This window comes from Anthonomus grandis, chromosome 10, assembly GCF_022605725.1.
Source record: "Anthonomus grandis grandis chromosome 10, icAntGran1.3, whole genome shotgun sequence".
Taxonomy (NCBI): Eukaryota; Metazoa; Arthropoda; class Insecta; order Coleoptera; family Curculionidae; genus Anthonomus; species Anthonomus grandis.
Window position 1 is genome coordinate 9,070,047 of NC_065555.1, and position 12,060 is coordinate 9,082,106.

General features: G+C 27.6%; 1 protein-coding gene across 1 annotated transcript in view; it reads left to right on the plus strand.

Moving 5' to 3' along the window:
* Positions 1 to 12,060, plus strand: part of LOC126741702 (brain tumor protein) — a 156,547-nt gene that overhangs the window by 15,202 nt on the left and 129,285 nt on the right. The window lies entirely within an intron of this gene.

Sequence of the window (12,060 nt, forward strand, 5' to 3'; positions counted from 1 at the left end):
ATTTTTAAAATACTATCTATGTAAACTTTAAAAGTTTAAGATTAATTAATGCTGAAATACAAAATAGAAAAAAAAATATATAATTTAAGACGTGCTTCAAGAGAATAGGAAGTCTGGGTGAGGCATTACCATATCTCACAAAAAGGTAGGGAAAAGGTGTTCAAAAAATGTTAAATTAAGGACAAATCATATGGAAAATCTTTATTAAAAAAAATCAATTTAAAATGAAAAATTTTATATCTAGTCCTAAAACAGATTTTTTCGTAATCAATTTAAGACATCAGATCACATCACATTTTTTAGCTGATCATTCAAAAAAAAAGAGAAAGGGTCATTATTCTGGGATCTATTTTAATGAAAATTGCCTTCACGTATTTTATGCGTGATCCATGTATTGTTTTGTTATAAAATATATTACGGGTTGACTAATATGACTGATACAGATCTTCTCAAAAATATCCTAAAAAATATATTTTATTCAGTAATTGAAAAAATATATAAAGAAGATCAGCTATTTTTTTTATTGCTATTTTTAATATTTGTAGCAATTTTTAAACTTTGTTTCTGATATTTATGCATAACTTAAATGGATAAGATTACAATTTTAGTTTCAGTATTTATTTAAAGGCATATTTGGTAAAAATACACCATTTTTATAAATAAATAATAAAAATATAAATAATAAATATAATAAAATATTAAATAAATAATAAAAATGGTGTAATAAAAAATTACATTTTATTTGTAAATTCCTAAGCTATGTTTAAGCTATGGTTATGTTTTTATTGAGATTCTAATTTTTTCAATTCATTTTTTATTCCCTGTCAAAAAATGTATTACATATGTAATGATGCAAGGATTTTTTTTTTATTTTCAATAAAATTCGCAAACCTTGTAAGACTGTTTTGATATTTCCAGCGTACAATGGTTAGTAATAAATATTATTATAAATATTAACGCATAACTTATGTTGACACGATATAAAATTCACTCGACTGTATTAATTTTTGGCTGTTGTTACTGAAAATGATACATTAATAAGAAAAGCACATATTGCCTTTATAGAAGCATCAATTTAAGACTGCTTAGTGCTTTTTCAATAGTATTTTACAGAAGTATTACTTTTATTAAACGTATAAGTAAAATTTTGTTATTTTGCTATTTATTTGAATGTTATCGAGAATATTACTAATATATTAGCATAGCATGCTCAAAAGTAGCTTGGAAAAAGTGCAACTAAATAAAGCATATAAGTCACGTTTCTGCTTGATCGATTTTGGATCTAGACTATTATTATACTTTTTCTATCTAAATATTTGTTTGTCTGAACTTCTTGAGCAAATCTTCCTCTTTACGTAGAAATTTAAAAAATTTAAAAATTTACAATTAGCTTCTTATATGCACTGGAGAGTTATCTTTATACAACCATTGCATTAAGTACCGTTTTTCTATAGAATTTTAAAACTTTAAAATATACCTTTTAATCTATTTTTATCTGATTTTCATATAGCAGCAAAAATCCTATTTTTACACTTAAATTGTTTATTTCTCTTTATTGTTTTTATAAACCGAAGCCGATCGTAAAACAAAATAAAATCATCTATTTTTGTCTTTTATTTATCTTTAAGGCTAGGATTATATGATATGTTTCATATGTACGAGTATATTTTTGTATAGTTCAAAGTTGTTTTTTCAACTTTAAGTTAAACCTATAATGTATCATACTCTGTGTTTCTAATAATTGGTGTTTTATAAATGTGCCGTATAAAACACCAATTATTAGAAAAATGTCATTTAGTATTGTGATTTTAATAGTTTGTAATACTCTAAAATAATTAACAATTTATTTTAGCTAATTAAATTTCACCTAGGGATAGAGTAATGTATGTACACAATAGTAGTTAGTTTAATTTTAATAGATATGAATATATATTTGCTACCAATAATAATTAATAGCAAATTAACAATTATGTTGAAACACACTTTAGTTTTTATAATTTAAAAGTAATTAATACATTAAAATTAATTCAGGAAGTATACACTACAGCATAACACTATAAAACAAATGTTTTTTTTATTCTTTGAATATCTATCCATCTGAGATTTCTTTATACCCGGTGCTTCAAACCTAGAACTTTTAAAAAAGTAATTTTATCCGATAATCCTCTGCCTCAAAAACCTTTACGTAGTATATTTTTGCATAAGCTGTTCTTAAATTCATTACATAAGTAATGCTTTATTTCTATCGTATAAGATAAAAGTTTGGAAGCTATAATAGTATGTGAAGCTAGAACTACATCTACAAGTATGTTTTTTTACTTAGTAGAACAAAATAGAAGCAAATAAAATATAAACCAATAAAAGCTCGAATTTTTTCTCTATTCTACACCACAATTTTGCTCACCTCAGTCCCAGCCCATAACAACCCTAAAAGTTATAAGACTTTCCTTGTTATGGGCATTTCTAATTTCATTATAGATATTTTAATTTATTTACATTTTTAGGCACAACTTAATAAAATTAAGTTTAGCGTGATAACGCTTTATGATTATAAACCTAATTTCTTTAAAATTATATACCGAACTACTTTAGTTACTAAGGCAAAACGTAAATACTGGAAGGAGCTTAATCAACTTAATCGAAAAATTGAAAAGTGCTCATATCTAGCACAAGAAATAAAATGAATATGGAAACAAATAAACATAATTATAGTCTTATTCATAATAACTATTCACAATGATAAAAAATAAATAAATAGCAACAATAATAATAAAATTCACGCAATAATGAAACAAACGGGAACTTCACTTAGCCAGCTTGCAATAAATTGAAGTTCCAGAGTGATTTAAAATATTGTAAGCACTCACTTTAATGCCTTCTATAGCTACTTACAATATTAATTATTAATTCTTGTACACTCATTTTGAATTAAACTCTCTTTGCATGAAAACTCCTTAGGGAGTACTTGCGGTATTATTTTAGGGGGATGCGACTATTCCCACCCTTCTCGTCTTTAGTCTCATGCATTTGTTATAACAGATACGTGTTTCTTCTTTTTTTCTTATTCGTGTTTTTCAAACTTCGCCGTTTTTTCATCATTGTTAAGGTCCTAATAATTTCAGCAAATTACTGGCAATTAAGCTTCACTTTTCAGTACAAGTTTCTTTGCAAAACTAATTTTATATTTTGCAGCTGTCCCATAAATTTTTCATATTTAAGCACTATTGGTTTTGGTTTTTCTTAGTCTGATTTTCCAAAAAAGCTATTACAAATGTTTTGTTCCCTAATCGTTTTAATTTTCTAATATTTTTTAATTTTTTTATTTAGTCTTCATCCCATTCTCCTGTCATTTTAATATACATTTTATGTACTGCAACATAAATACAAATATGTGTGTAACAAAAAAAATCATAACGTCATTTATAGTTAAGTACTTAACTAAGGTATGCTATTTTCCAAACGTGTAAACCGATTTAATCAATAAAATGCTTTTAAGATTTATAAAATTTTGTTTAAAAAAATTTCTATACATGACTGCACAGATTAATATTTCTAACTTTAAAAGTGTTAAGTTGTCGAATAATAATTACCTACTCATATCTTTAAACAACCGACGATCCTCACAACGATTATCCTCATAACACGCATTAGTAATTTAAAATACATTTTTATTATCACCTAACATTATCGAAAAAAGTAAATAATTTGAACCAAAGTTTGTGCCTAACGGTTGTTTGAAAAAACCATTTCAAGCCTAATCTAGAAGTAAATAGAAGCAATTTAAGTCGGGGCAAACAACGCCGAAAACTTCTTAATCGCTTAGGATCACGAACGATTTTATCAAGATAGCCGGATTTCTTTTATTAGTAATAAAATATAGATCCGTTTATTATTTATATTTGCTACCATTATGTATAAAGTATAAAGGTAATCTTGAATTTTTAAAACCAAAAGTTAAATAAAAAATATATATATCTATTACAGTGACAAGCTCATCTATATATTGTTCAAATAATCCATTTTAAGAAGTGATTCTACAGCAACATAATTTTTTTTAGTTGATATATTTTGAAGGCAAACGTCTAATAACCTCAAGACATTTTTTTGAAGTAGAATCAGTAGCCTTTATATATAGTTTTTATTACCTAATTATTTTGAAATAATAAAAAACAAAAACAAAATTATGTAAAACAATGTATTTAGAATCCCTTAATATTATGCACTTTTTTCTTGTAAAACAAATAAATTAATTATTTTTCTATAAGACGTTTTTTTAGCGATAAATCGTTATTTAAAAATAATGGAATATTCAATATGCAGAACACATCATACGTTAGCAAACGCCTGCATGTTTAAAAAATATACTGATCATCTAGACAGATTTAGTAGAAATGTTTCGATTGGAATAATAATGGAAAACAAAAGCCTGGTCGTCTAGACACCTAAATGAGTATTTGGCCATGAATTATTGTATATACAGGATACTTCAGCACACTTCTTGCATAAAGTATCCTTAAATATTTGCCTAAATTGAATACGCGCATGATGACTTACTGGGATATACATTCGATAATACTCGTATGGTCTAGTTATGTGCTCTTCTACATTATCGAACCCTAATTCTTACAACTCAAAATTCAAAAATCCTCCAAAATCGTAAATACATTTCTGTAAGCTCAAAAAAGTGGTCTCAGATAGACTGTATGGATGACAAATATTCTCACCTGAAAAAACCTACTGCAGACAAACCAGGATTTTAAGTAACGTTGTTATTTAAGCTTAATAAGCATAATCTACATTAATGTAATTCGAGTGATACTACAAAACTATTTAATTAATACTTAAGTGCAATCGAATAAAATAGTAAATACCATACGAATAAATCGAAGAATAAGCCATCGAAGTACATACTTGAGTAGTTGGTTTTATTTTATTTTTATTTTCTCTCTTTCGATATATCGCTAACTGACTCTTCAAACATTTAGGAACATGATAAGCTGCTAATTTTGTTATGATTCACACTTTGCTTTTTTAATTAGCGTAGTTTATTAAAGTTTTTTTGCTTTATCTATAAGCCAATAGTTTTACCGACACAGTATACATATATTTTTTCTTTTCTTACAAGTTACGAAAAAATTATTTATTTAAGTTTATATTAAAGTAAGATTTAAGTTCTTCATTTTTCCTCATACATATTTAAAAAAAACATTAATTAGATATTAGCTTTACCAAAACTTCTGTAATACTTGCTACCAAAATAAAAATAATAAATTTTAAGAGATTTTAAGTGCTACATGTTCAACAAATTAAGACATTGGTATGCAAATGAAGTACTTTTGCAGATAAATTTATTCCGAAACATGCCTGCCTCTGCGAATTCGAGCCAGAGTTATTTTAGTGGAATATGAGCGAAACTCCTAAAATATTTTATGTAAGTTATACGTCTGCATGTTATACGATAATATGAAATAAAAATTTAAATTGGGCAATACATATTTAAAATGTTTCTCGAATATCAATTTAAATATGCAAGCACTTATAATCAATATGGGAGCTAGTTAGATATTTTGACAATATTGCAAAATATGATAAACATGCTATTTTTGTTTAGGAATTATATAAGATGCCTCCTACAAACAAAAAAAAATATTAAAAATTTGTCTTTAACAAAAATAAATTTAGAGTGCCAAAATGCGTTGTTTCTTAATTATCATCACAATATAGCGTTCCTCTTCCTATCTTGTTCTTACTAAATATTTGACTATGTATATAAGGCATAAAGGCTAGCATTAGCACTATTCGGGTGATATAACCAAATTAATTAAGCCACTCAAAATTAATCTTTTTTTATGTTCTTTATGTAAAAAAAATGTTTTGCTATCACTTAATCTTTTAAAATATTTCGCGAAAATATATGCACTGACTGCACAAAAGAAAAAGCCAATTGCGAAGTCTTCTCACTGATTTTATCATTGGATTGAATATATGGTTCTAAAAAATATTTTATAATAAGGGCTTATAATCCAGGCTTTTACCCGAAAATAATGATATCTGTAAGAGTTTTACATTTTATTTGTTAACAAACTTTTTGAGTTTGAAGAGATGTTAAGAAAGAACAGAGGCTTTAATGACATTGAGCATTATTTTTTTAGCAGTGGGTGACTCTGTGGTAAACAGCCTTTAGTAAAAAAAAACAAAATTATTTAAATTTATTTAAATATTTTAATATAAAAATTAATTCGCACTGAATCTAAAGAATGAAGCTAAAAGTTCTCATTTTGAGCAACATATTTGAAAATAGCGCGAAAAGCAAATATAAAATTTTGTTCTCAAAATAGACCTTTTTGCATCACAGTTTTTTGTACAAAATTGAAAATACAAAAATTACTTACTTTGCTGTTTGCTTCACATGGTTCTGGCTTTAATGTTAGAACTTGAATTGAAGAGGGTTCTTTGATTTTTTAAGGCTTAGACTTCTTTTTGGTTATGCAATGCAGGCTTTTAAGTCCCATTACACTCTTCAGAGCATATTTTCACCTAAAAGTAAAAGTTCTCTTCAGTAGAAGGCTTTTATAATTTCAGAAAAATTTAAATGTTTCAAAAATTTATTTTATATGTCTATACGTATATGTATCTGATGGAAAAAGAATTAAATTGAGCAATTCCTATATTTATTTGAGATACCTATTCCACTTATAAAAATATCGCGTTCGATATACAGAGTGGTCCAGTTTAAACGTCATTAATTTTAATACGTGATAGAGAATTTAAAAAGAAATAAACTTTCATTATAAAATTTTTCTCAGAAATGTTTAATAACAAAGATACAGGGTGTTAAAGTTAAGAATAATTATTTGTTTATTTATCATAACTTTTAAATAATAAGCTCAATTTTAATTAAATTTTGCATGCAGGTTATCGTAAATAATTGTCAATTACTGATGAAGCCAGTTTTTAAAAAACTTGCCAGTGGTGTAACATATGGGGGTTCTTTTTTGCCCTAAATCTGCGAAGTAATAAAATTTTTTTTAATAAAAAGTCAACTGTTAGATTCTCCATTTAACTTGGAAAAAATAGTTACTCTTGCAAAATTATGATTTAAGGCACTGTTTTTAAAATATCTTAACTTAATTGTTCAGAAATACCTGCGAAAATGTTGCAAACTTTATAAAAAGAAAATCAGGCTTGAATTTGTAAAAAAGTTGAATATAAAAGATGATCAAAAGTTACCTTAAGTCATTATTTCAATTGACAGGTTTAATTTAAGATTCAAGCATAATTTTCTTTTTTTTTCAAAGCTTTTGCAGCATTTTAACTGGCGTTTCTGTACAATTAAACTAAGATATCTTAAAAACAGTGCCTTAAATCAAAATTTTGCAAAAGTAACTTTTTTTTCAAATTAAATGGAGAATCTAACAGTGGACTTAAAAAAAAATTCATCACCTTGCAGATTTGAGGCAAAAAAGGACCAAGTCCCTCCGTATGTTACGCCACTGGCAATTTTTTCAAAAAATTGGCTTTATCATTAACAATTCACTATAATAACCTGCATGCGAAATTTAATTAAAATTGAGCTGGTCGTTTAAAAGTTATGATAAATAAACAAATAATTATTTGTACCTTTAAGACCCTGTATCTTTGTTATTAAACATTTCTGAGAAAAATTTTATAATGAAAGTCTATTTCTTTTCAAATTCTCTATCACGTATTAAAATTAATGACGTTTTAACTGGACCTGGTATATCACAATTGGATGAAATATATCTCTACAATTTTTTTTTATAAAATTTTATATTTTAAAATATATTTTATATTGTAAAAATTTGTGCTAACAAAAATCATTCAAGTTGGTTTTATTTATTTTGTTATTTATATGCTTGGAATAATTATTTGCTTTTATATTCTTTTATTGTGTTTATTTTTTTATGAGTATTTCCGCATTGCAAATAGTTTAATTTTAATGTTTGATTCTCGATTGGTAGCTGCTGTGCGGAATATCTAATTACAAGATATTCGAATCTCTTATACCGAGATTTTAATAGTGACAATTGAAATTTAAACACCCTGTATTAATCAATTAGCCAAGCTTTTTACTTTTCTTGAGATAAACTTTTCTTTTTTGGAAATACAAGTGGCATTTAACATTCTTGTTCTGCAATAATCAATGCCTTATGAACGGTATTCATTTTCCACACATGGTTTTCGCTCTATTAGTATTTAAAATGTCTAATTAAATAGCAAAAATGTATGTTACCATTTTATATAATCACAATTTTTATAGGAGTTATAAGAGTTGGTAATTGATTTTTGGGCTGAATAATACCTACTCAAATAAGATTATTCCGTATGAATTATGTATTTCCATCCAAACATCAATCTAATCTTTTATTTACATAAGTACATATAAAAAAGAGAACAAACATACTTTCCTGTCACTTTTATCAAGGTTTTTTCCCATGTAGACATAAACAAGCTTTATTTTTAGACTTTTAATGAATAATAAAACCATCATCCTAACCTTTATGCCCTAAAGCACTGTTTAGGTTAAATGTCAGTTAGGATGTAATCTAACCCTGTTTATTTTCAAAAAAGGAATTAACTTCTTTTTTAGAACAAAAAAGAACTTTTAACGTATTTGTTAGCAGCAGAAATGTAAATTAAACGTATTTTATGTAGAAACAGTAAAGATTTTAAAAATGTAACATTTTTCATGGAAGTGCTTTTGGTAAAACTTTAAACTGTGGAATATTTTGATACTGACAAAAGCACACGTTTTAGCAATTCTAATTTAATTATTATTCTGCTGGAGAGTAAACAGGTGAATGACCACTGGCGATGGCAATAATTTATATTTGCTATATTTAACTAGCTTTTTATTATGGTATAAAGTCATACAGTAATTTTTCATAAGCATTTTACGATCTGTCTAAGTGAATAATCTCTAATCTGGCTTAAGATTGTGTACTAAACACAATTTGAATAATTTTTAAATTTAATTTAATCAATTATGGGATTCTAGTTACACAGGATGCTAAAGTGTTCAAATTTAAAAAAAATTCACGTAGAGCTTAACAGATCCTATTTTCCTAAATTTATGAAAGTTAGTTGTAATGACTTTAACGCATACACAAAAGTCTGGCAAATACGGGAATCGGGAATTGTTTAAATTTAATTAACATGCATAATTTCCATTAACGTACTTTGTGTAATGGTACTAAACTATTTATTTAACGATACACTTAAATGCAATAAATTTAAATTAAGTAACGAGTAAAATATACAGTGTGGTGACTTTAACTGGAATAAATTCAGTTAAAACTAATCAAAATTTATCTCGCAAAATTCCTGAGATCCGTCGATTTTTGTTTATTTTTTTTCACATTTCAAGATAGTTTTGTATTTTATCACCTACAGGGTGGGTCCAAATTAACCCCAACTTTTTTTTTTCAAATGGAAAGCCACTTTTTTTAAACTCTCATTGAAAAGAGCCCTTTTTCTTGATTAAATTGCCCTATTTACTTTTGTGATTATCAAAGGAGAAATACGAAAAAAAAATAAAAACCATTAAATTATTAAAAGTTGCGTTTAATGTATAAGATGCTCAAAATGAGCACCATTTACTTGTTGGCAAAGCCCAAGACGATAATAAAATTCGTTTCTGACATTTTCTAACACTTGTGTAGATATTTGTCGGATTTCTTGCCTAATACGTTCTATGAGTTCATCTAGGTTTCCTGGTTTGCTCATATAAATTTGACTTTTCAAATGTCCCCACAGAAAAAAATCAAGTGGGGTGAGATCGGGAAAACGTGCCGGCCACTCGATTGCACCCCTTCTACCAATCCATCTGTTTGGAAAATTGTCATCTAAATACTGGCGTACATTACGGGCATAATGTGGGGGAGCACCATCTTGTTGCATCCAGATTCTTTCATCATACAAATCTGGATCGAACTGACTCGGATATAAGGCACGTAAGACTGGAACTAGTTCATGTTTAAGAAATTCTAGATATCTTTCCCCAGTTAAAGTATCATTGAAGAATATGGGCCCTATAACTTGCCTGCCAATTATGCCAGCCCAAACATTAGTTTTCTGGGGATATTGTGTATTAGTTTCCCTTACCCAGTGTGGGTTCTCGTCAGACCAGTACCATATACAGTTCTGCTTATTAACATGGCCATTTAGGGTGAATGTAGCCTCATCAGAAAAAAGGATCCACTCCAAATATATGCGATTTTCGTCAATGGCGTTCATCATTAATTCACAGAACTGAACTCTGCGATCTGGATCGTCTGCCAATAACTGTTGAACGAGTTGCATTTTAAAGGGTCGTTTGTTTGCACTTTTTAAAATTTTTAGCACAGATTTATGATGAATAGAGTTTTCGCGAGCTACTCTTCTGGCTTCAGTTACCGGATTTTCTTCCATCACTAACAATACATTTATTTGGGTGTTTTCATCGATTTTAGAAGACCTTTGTCTTGAAACATCCCTCACGTGCCCAACCTCTCGAAATCTGCTTTCGATTTTACTAACCGTACCTTAGTTAATAGGCGGCAAATCTGGATATTTCTGCCTGAATAAGTGGACAACCTCTAGCTGAGTACGACTTCTATCCCCATAACCAATCATCATTAAGATTTCAATCTTGTGGGATTCTGATAAATAAGGCATTTTTTCAATATAAGTTAACTTATTTAACAACTGGTTGAAATTCACTTTAACAGTGACACTACAACAATGTCAGGAAATGTCTCGATACCAAAAAAAAAAACAAACACCCCAAAAATTTACCAACACAAAATATTTCGAGACTTTTAATAATTTAATGGTTTTTATTTTTTTTTTTTTCGTATTTCTCCTTTAGATAATTACAAAAGTAAGTAGGGCAATTTAATCAGAAAAAAGGCTCTTTTCACTGAGAGTTTAAAAAAAGTGGCTTTCCATTTGAAAAAAAAAGTTTGGGTTAATTTGGACCCCCCTGTATGTGATAAAATACAAAAACTATCTTGAAATGTGAAAAAAATTAAACGATACCAAAAAAAAAACAAACACCCCAAAAATTTACCAACACAAAATATTTTGAGACTTTTAATAATTTAATGGTTTTTTTTTTTTTTCGTATTTCTCCTTTAGATAATCACAAAAGTAAGTAGGGCAATTTAATCAGAAAAAAGGCTCTTTTCACTGAGAGTTTAAAAAAAGTGGCTTTCCATTTGAAAAAAAAAAGTTTGGGTTAATTTGGACCCCCCTGTAGGTGAAAAAATACAAAAACTATCTTGAAATGTGAAAAAAAATAAACAAAAATCGACGGGTCTCAGGAATTTTGCGAGATAAAATTCGATTAGTTTTAACTAAATTTATTCCAGTTAAAGTCACCACATTGTATAAGAGAGAACACGGAATAAGTACCACGAGATAGTGTGTTAAAATATGGGAATATGAGATACTCTGGTACCCAATTATTGTATCAGGTTAGAATAAACTCATTTGGGCCAGAGTAGTATGTGATAATAATTAAAGGTATCTCATGATACTTGACTTTTCGCATTCCTGCGCCAACCAAAGGGCAATTTAGCAGCTAAAAAGAGAAATATAATAATAAACTGATTTGTTTAAATTAAGAACTTCTAAAATGTAAATAGTCTATATTTTAGAAAGCTTGTCTCTTTCACGTTTCAAGTTTGTTAGAATTGTTTATTGTCATTTTTTAATATTTAAGTATTTTTCGAAGAATTAGAGCTTCCTTGGTATTAACTAAACTTTTTCAATAGCATACTCAAGATATAGAGGACTAGGCAACAACCGAACTCACTACAGTGATTGAGGTGAATATCTCAACATTCTTAAACAATTCGTTTATAATTGAAAGATAATTGTATTGAATCTGATGGTCAATATTTAATTTTTTCTTATGAACAATTTTAGGTTTCATTAATTTAACTTGGTCTGTGCGAATTTCCAATAATTAGAAATGTAACTAAAATCTAGAAATCTCACTAACCCCTCTGTAGCTACGAGTAATAGAGCACACCCATTCTTCATCTTCTAATAACT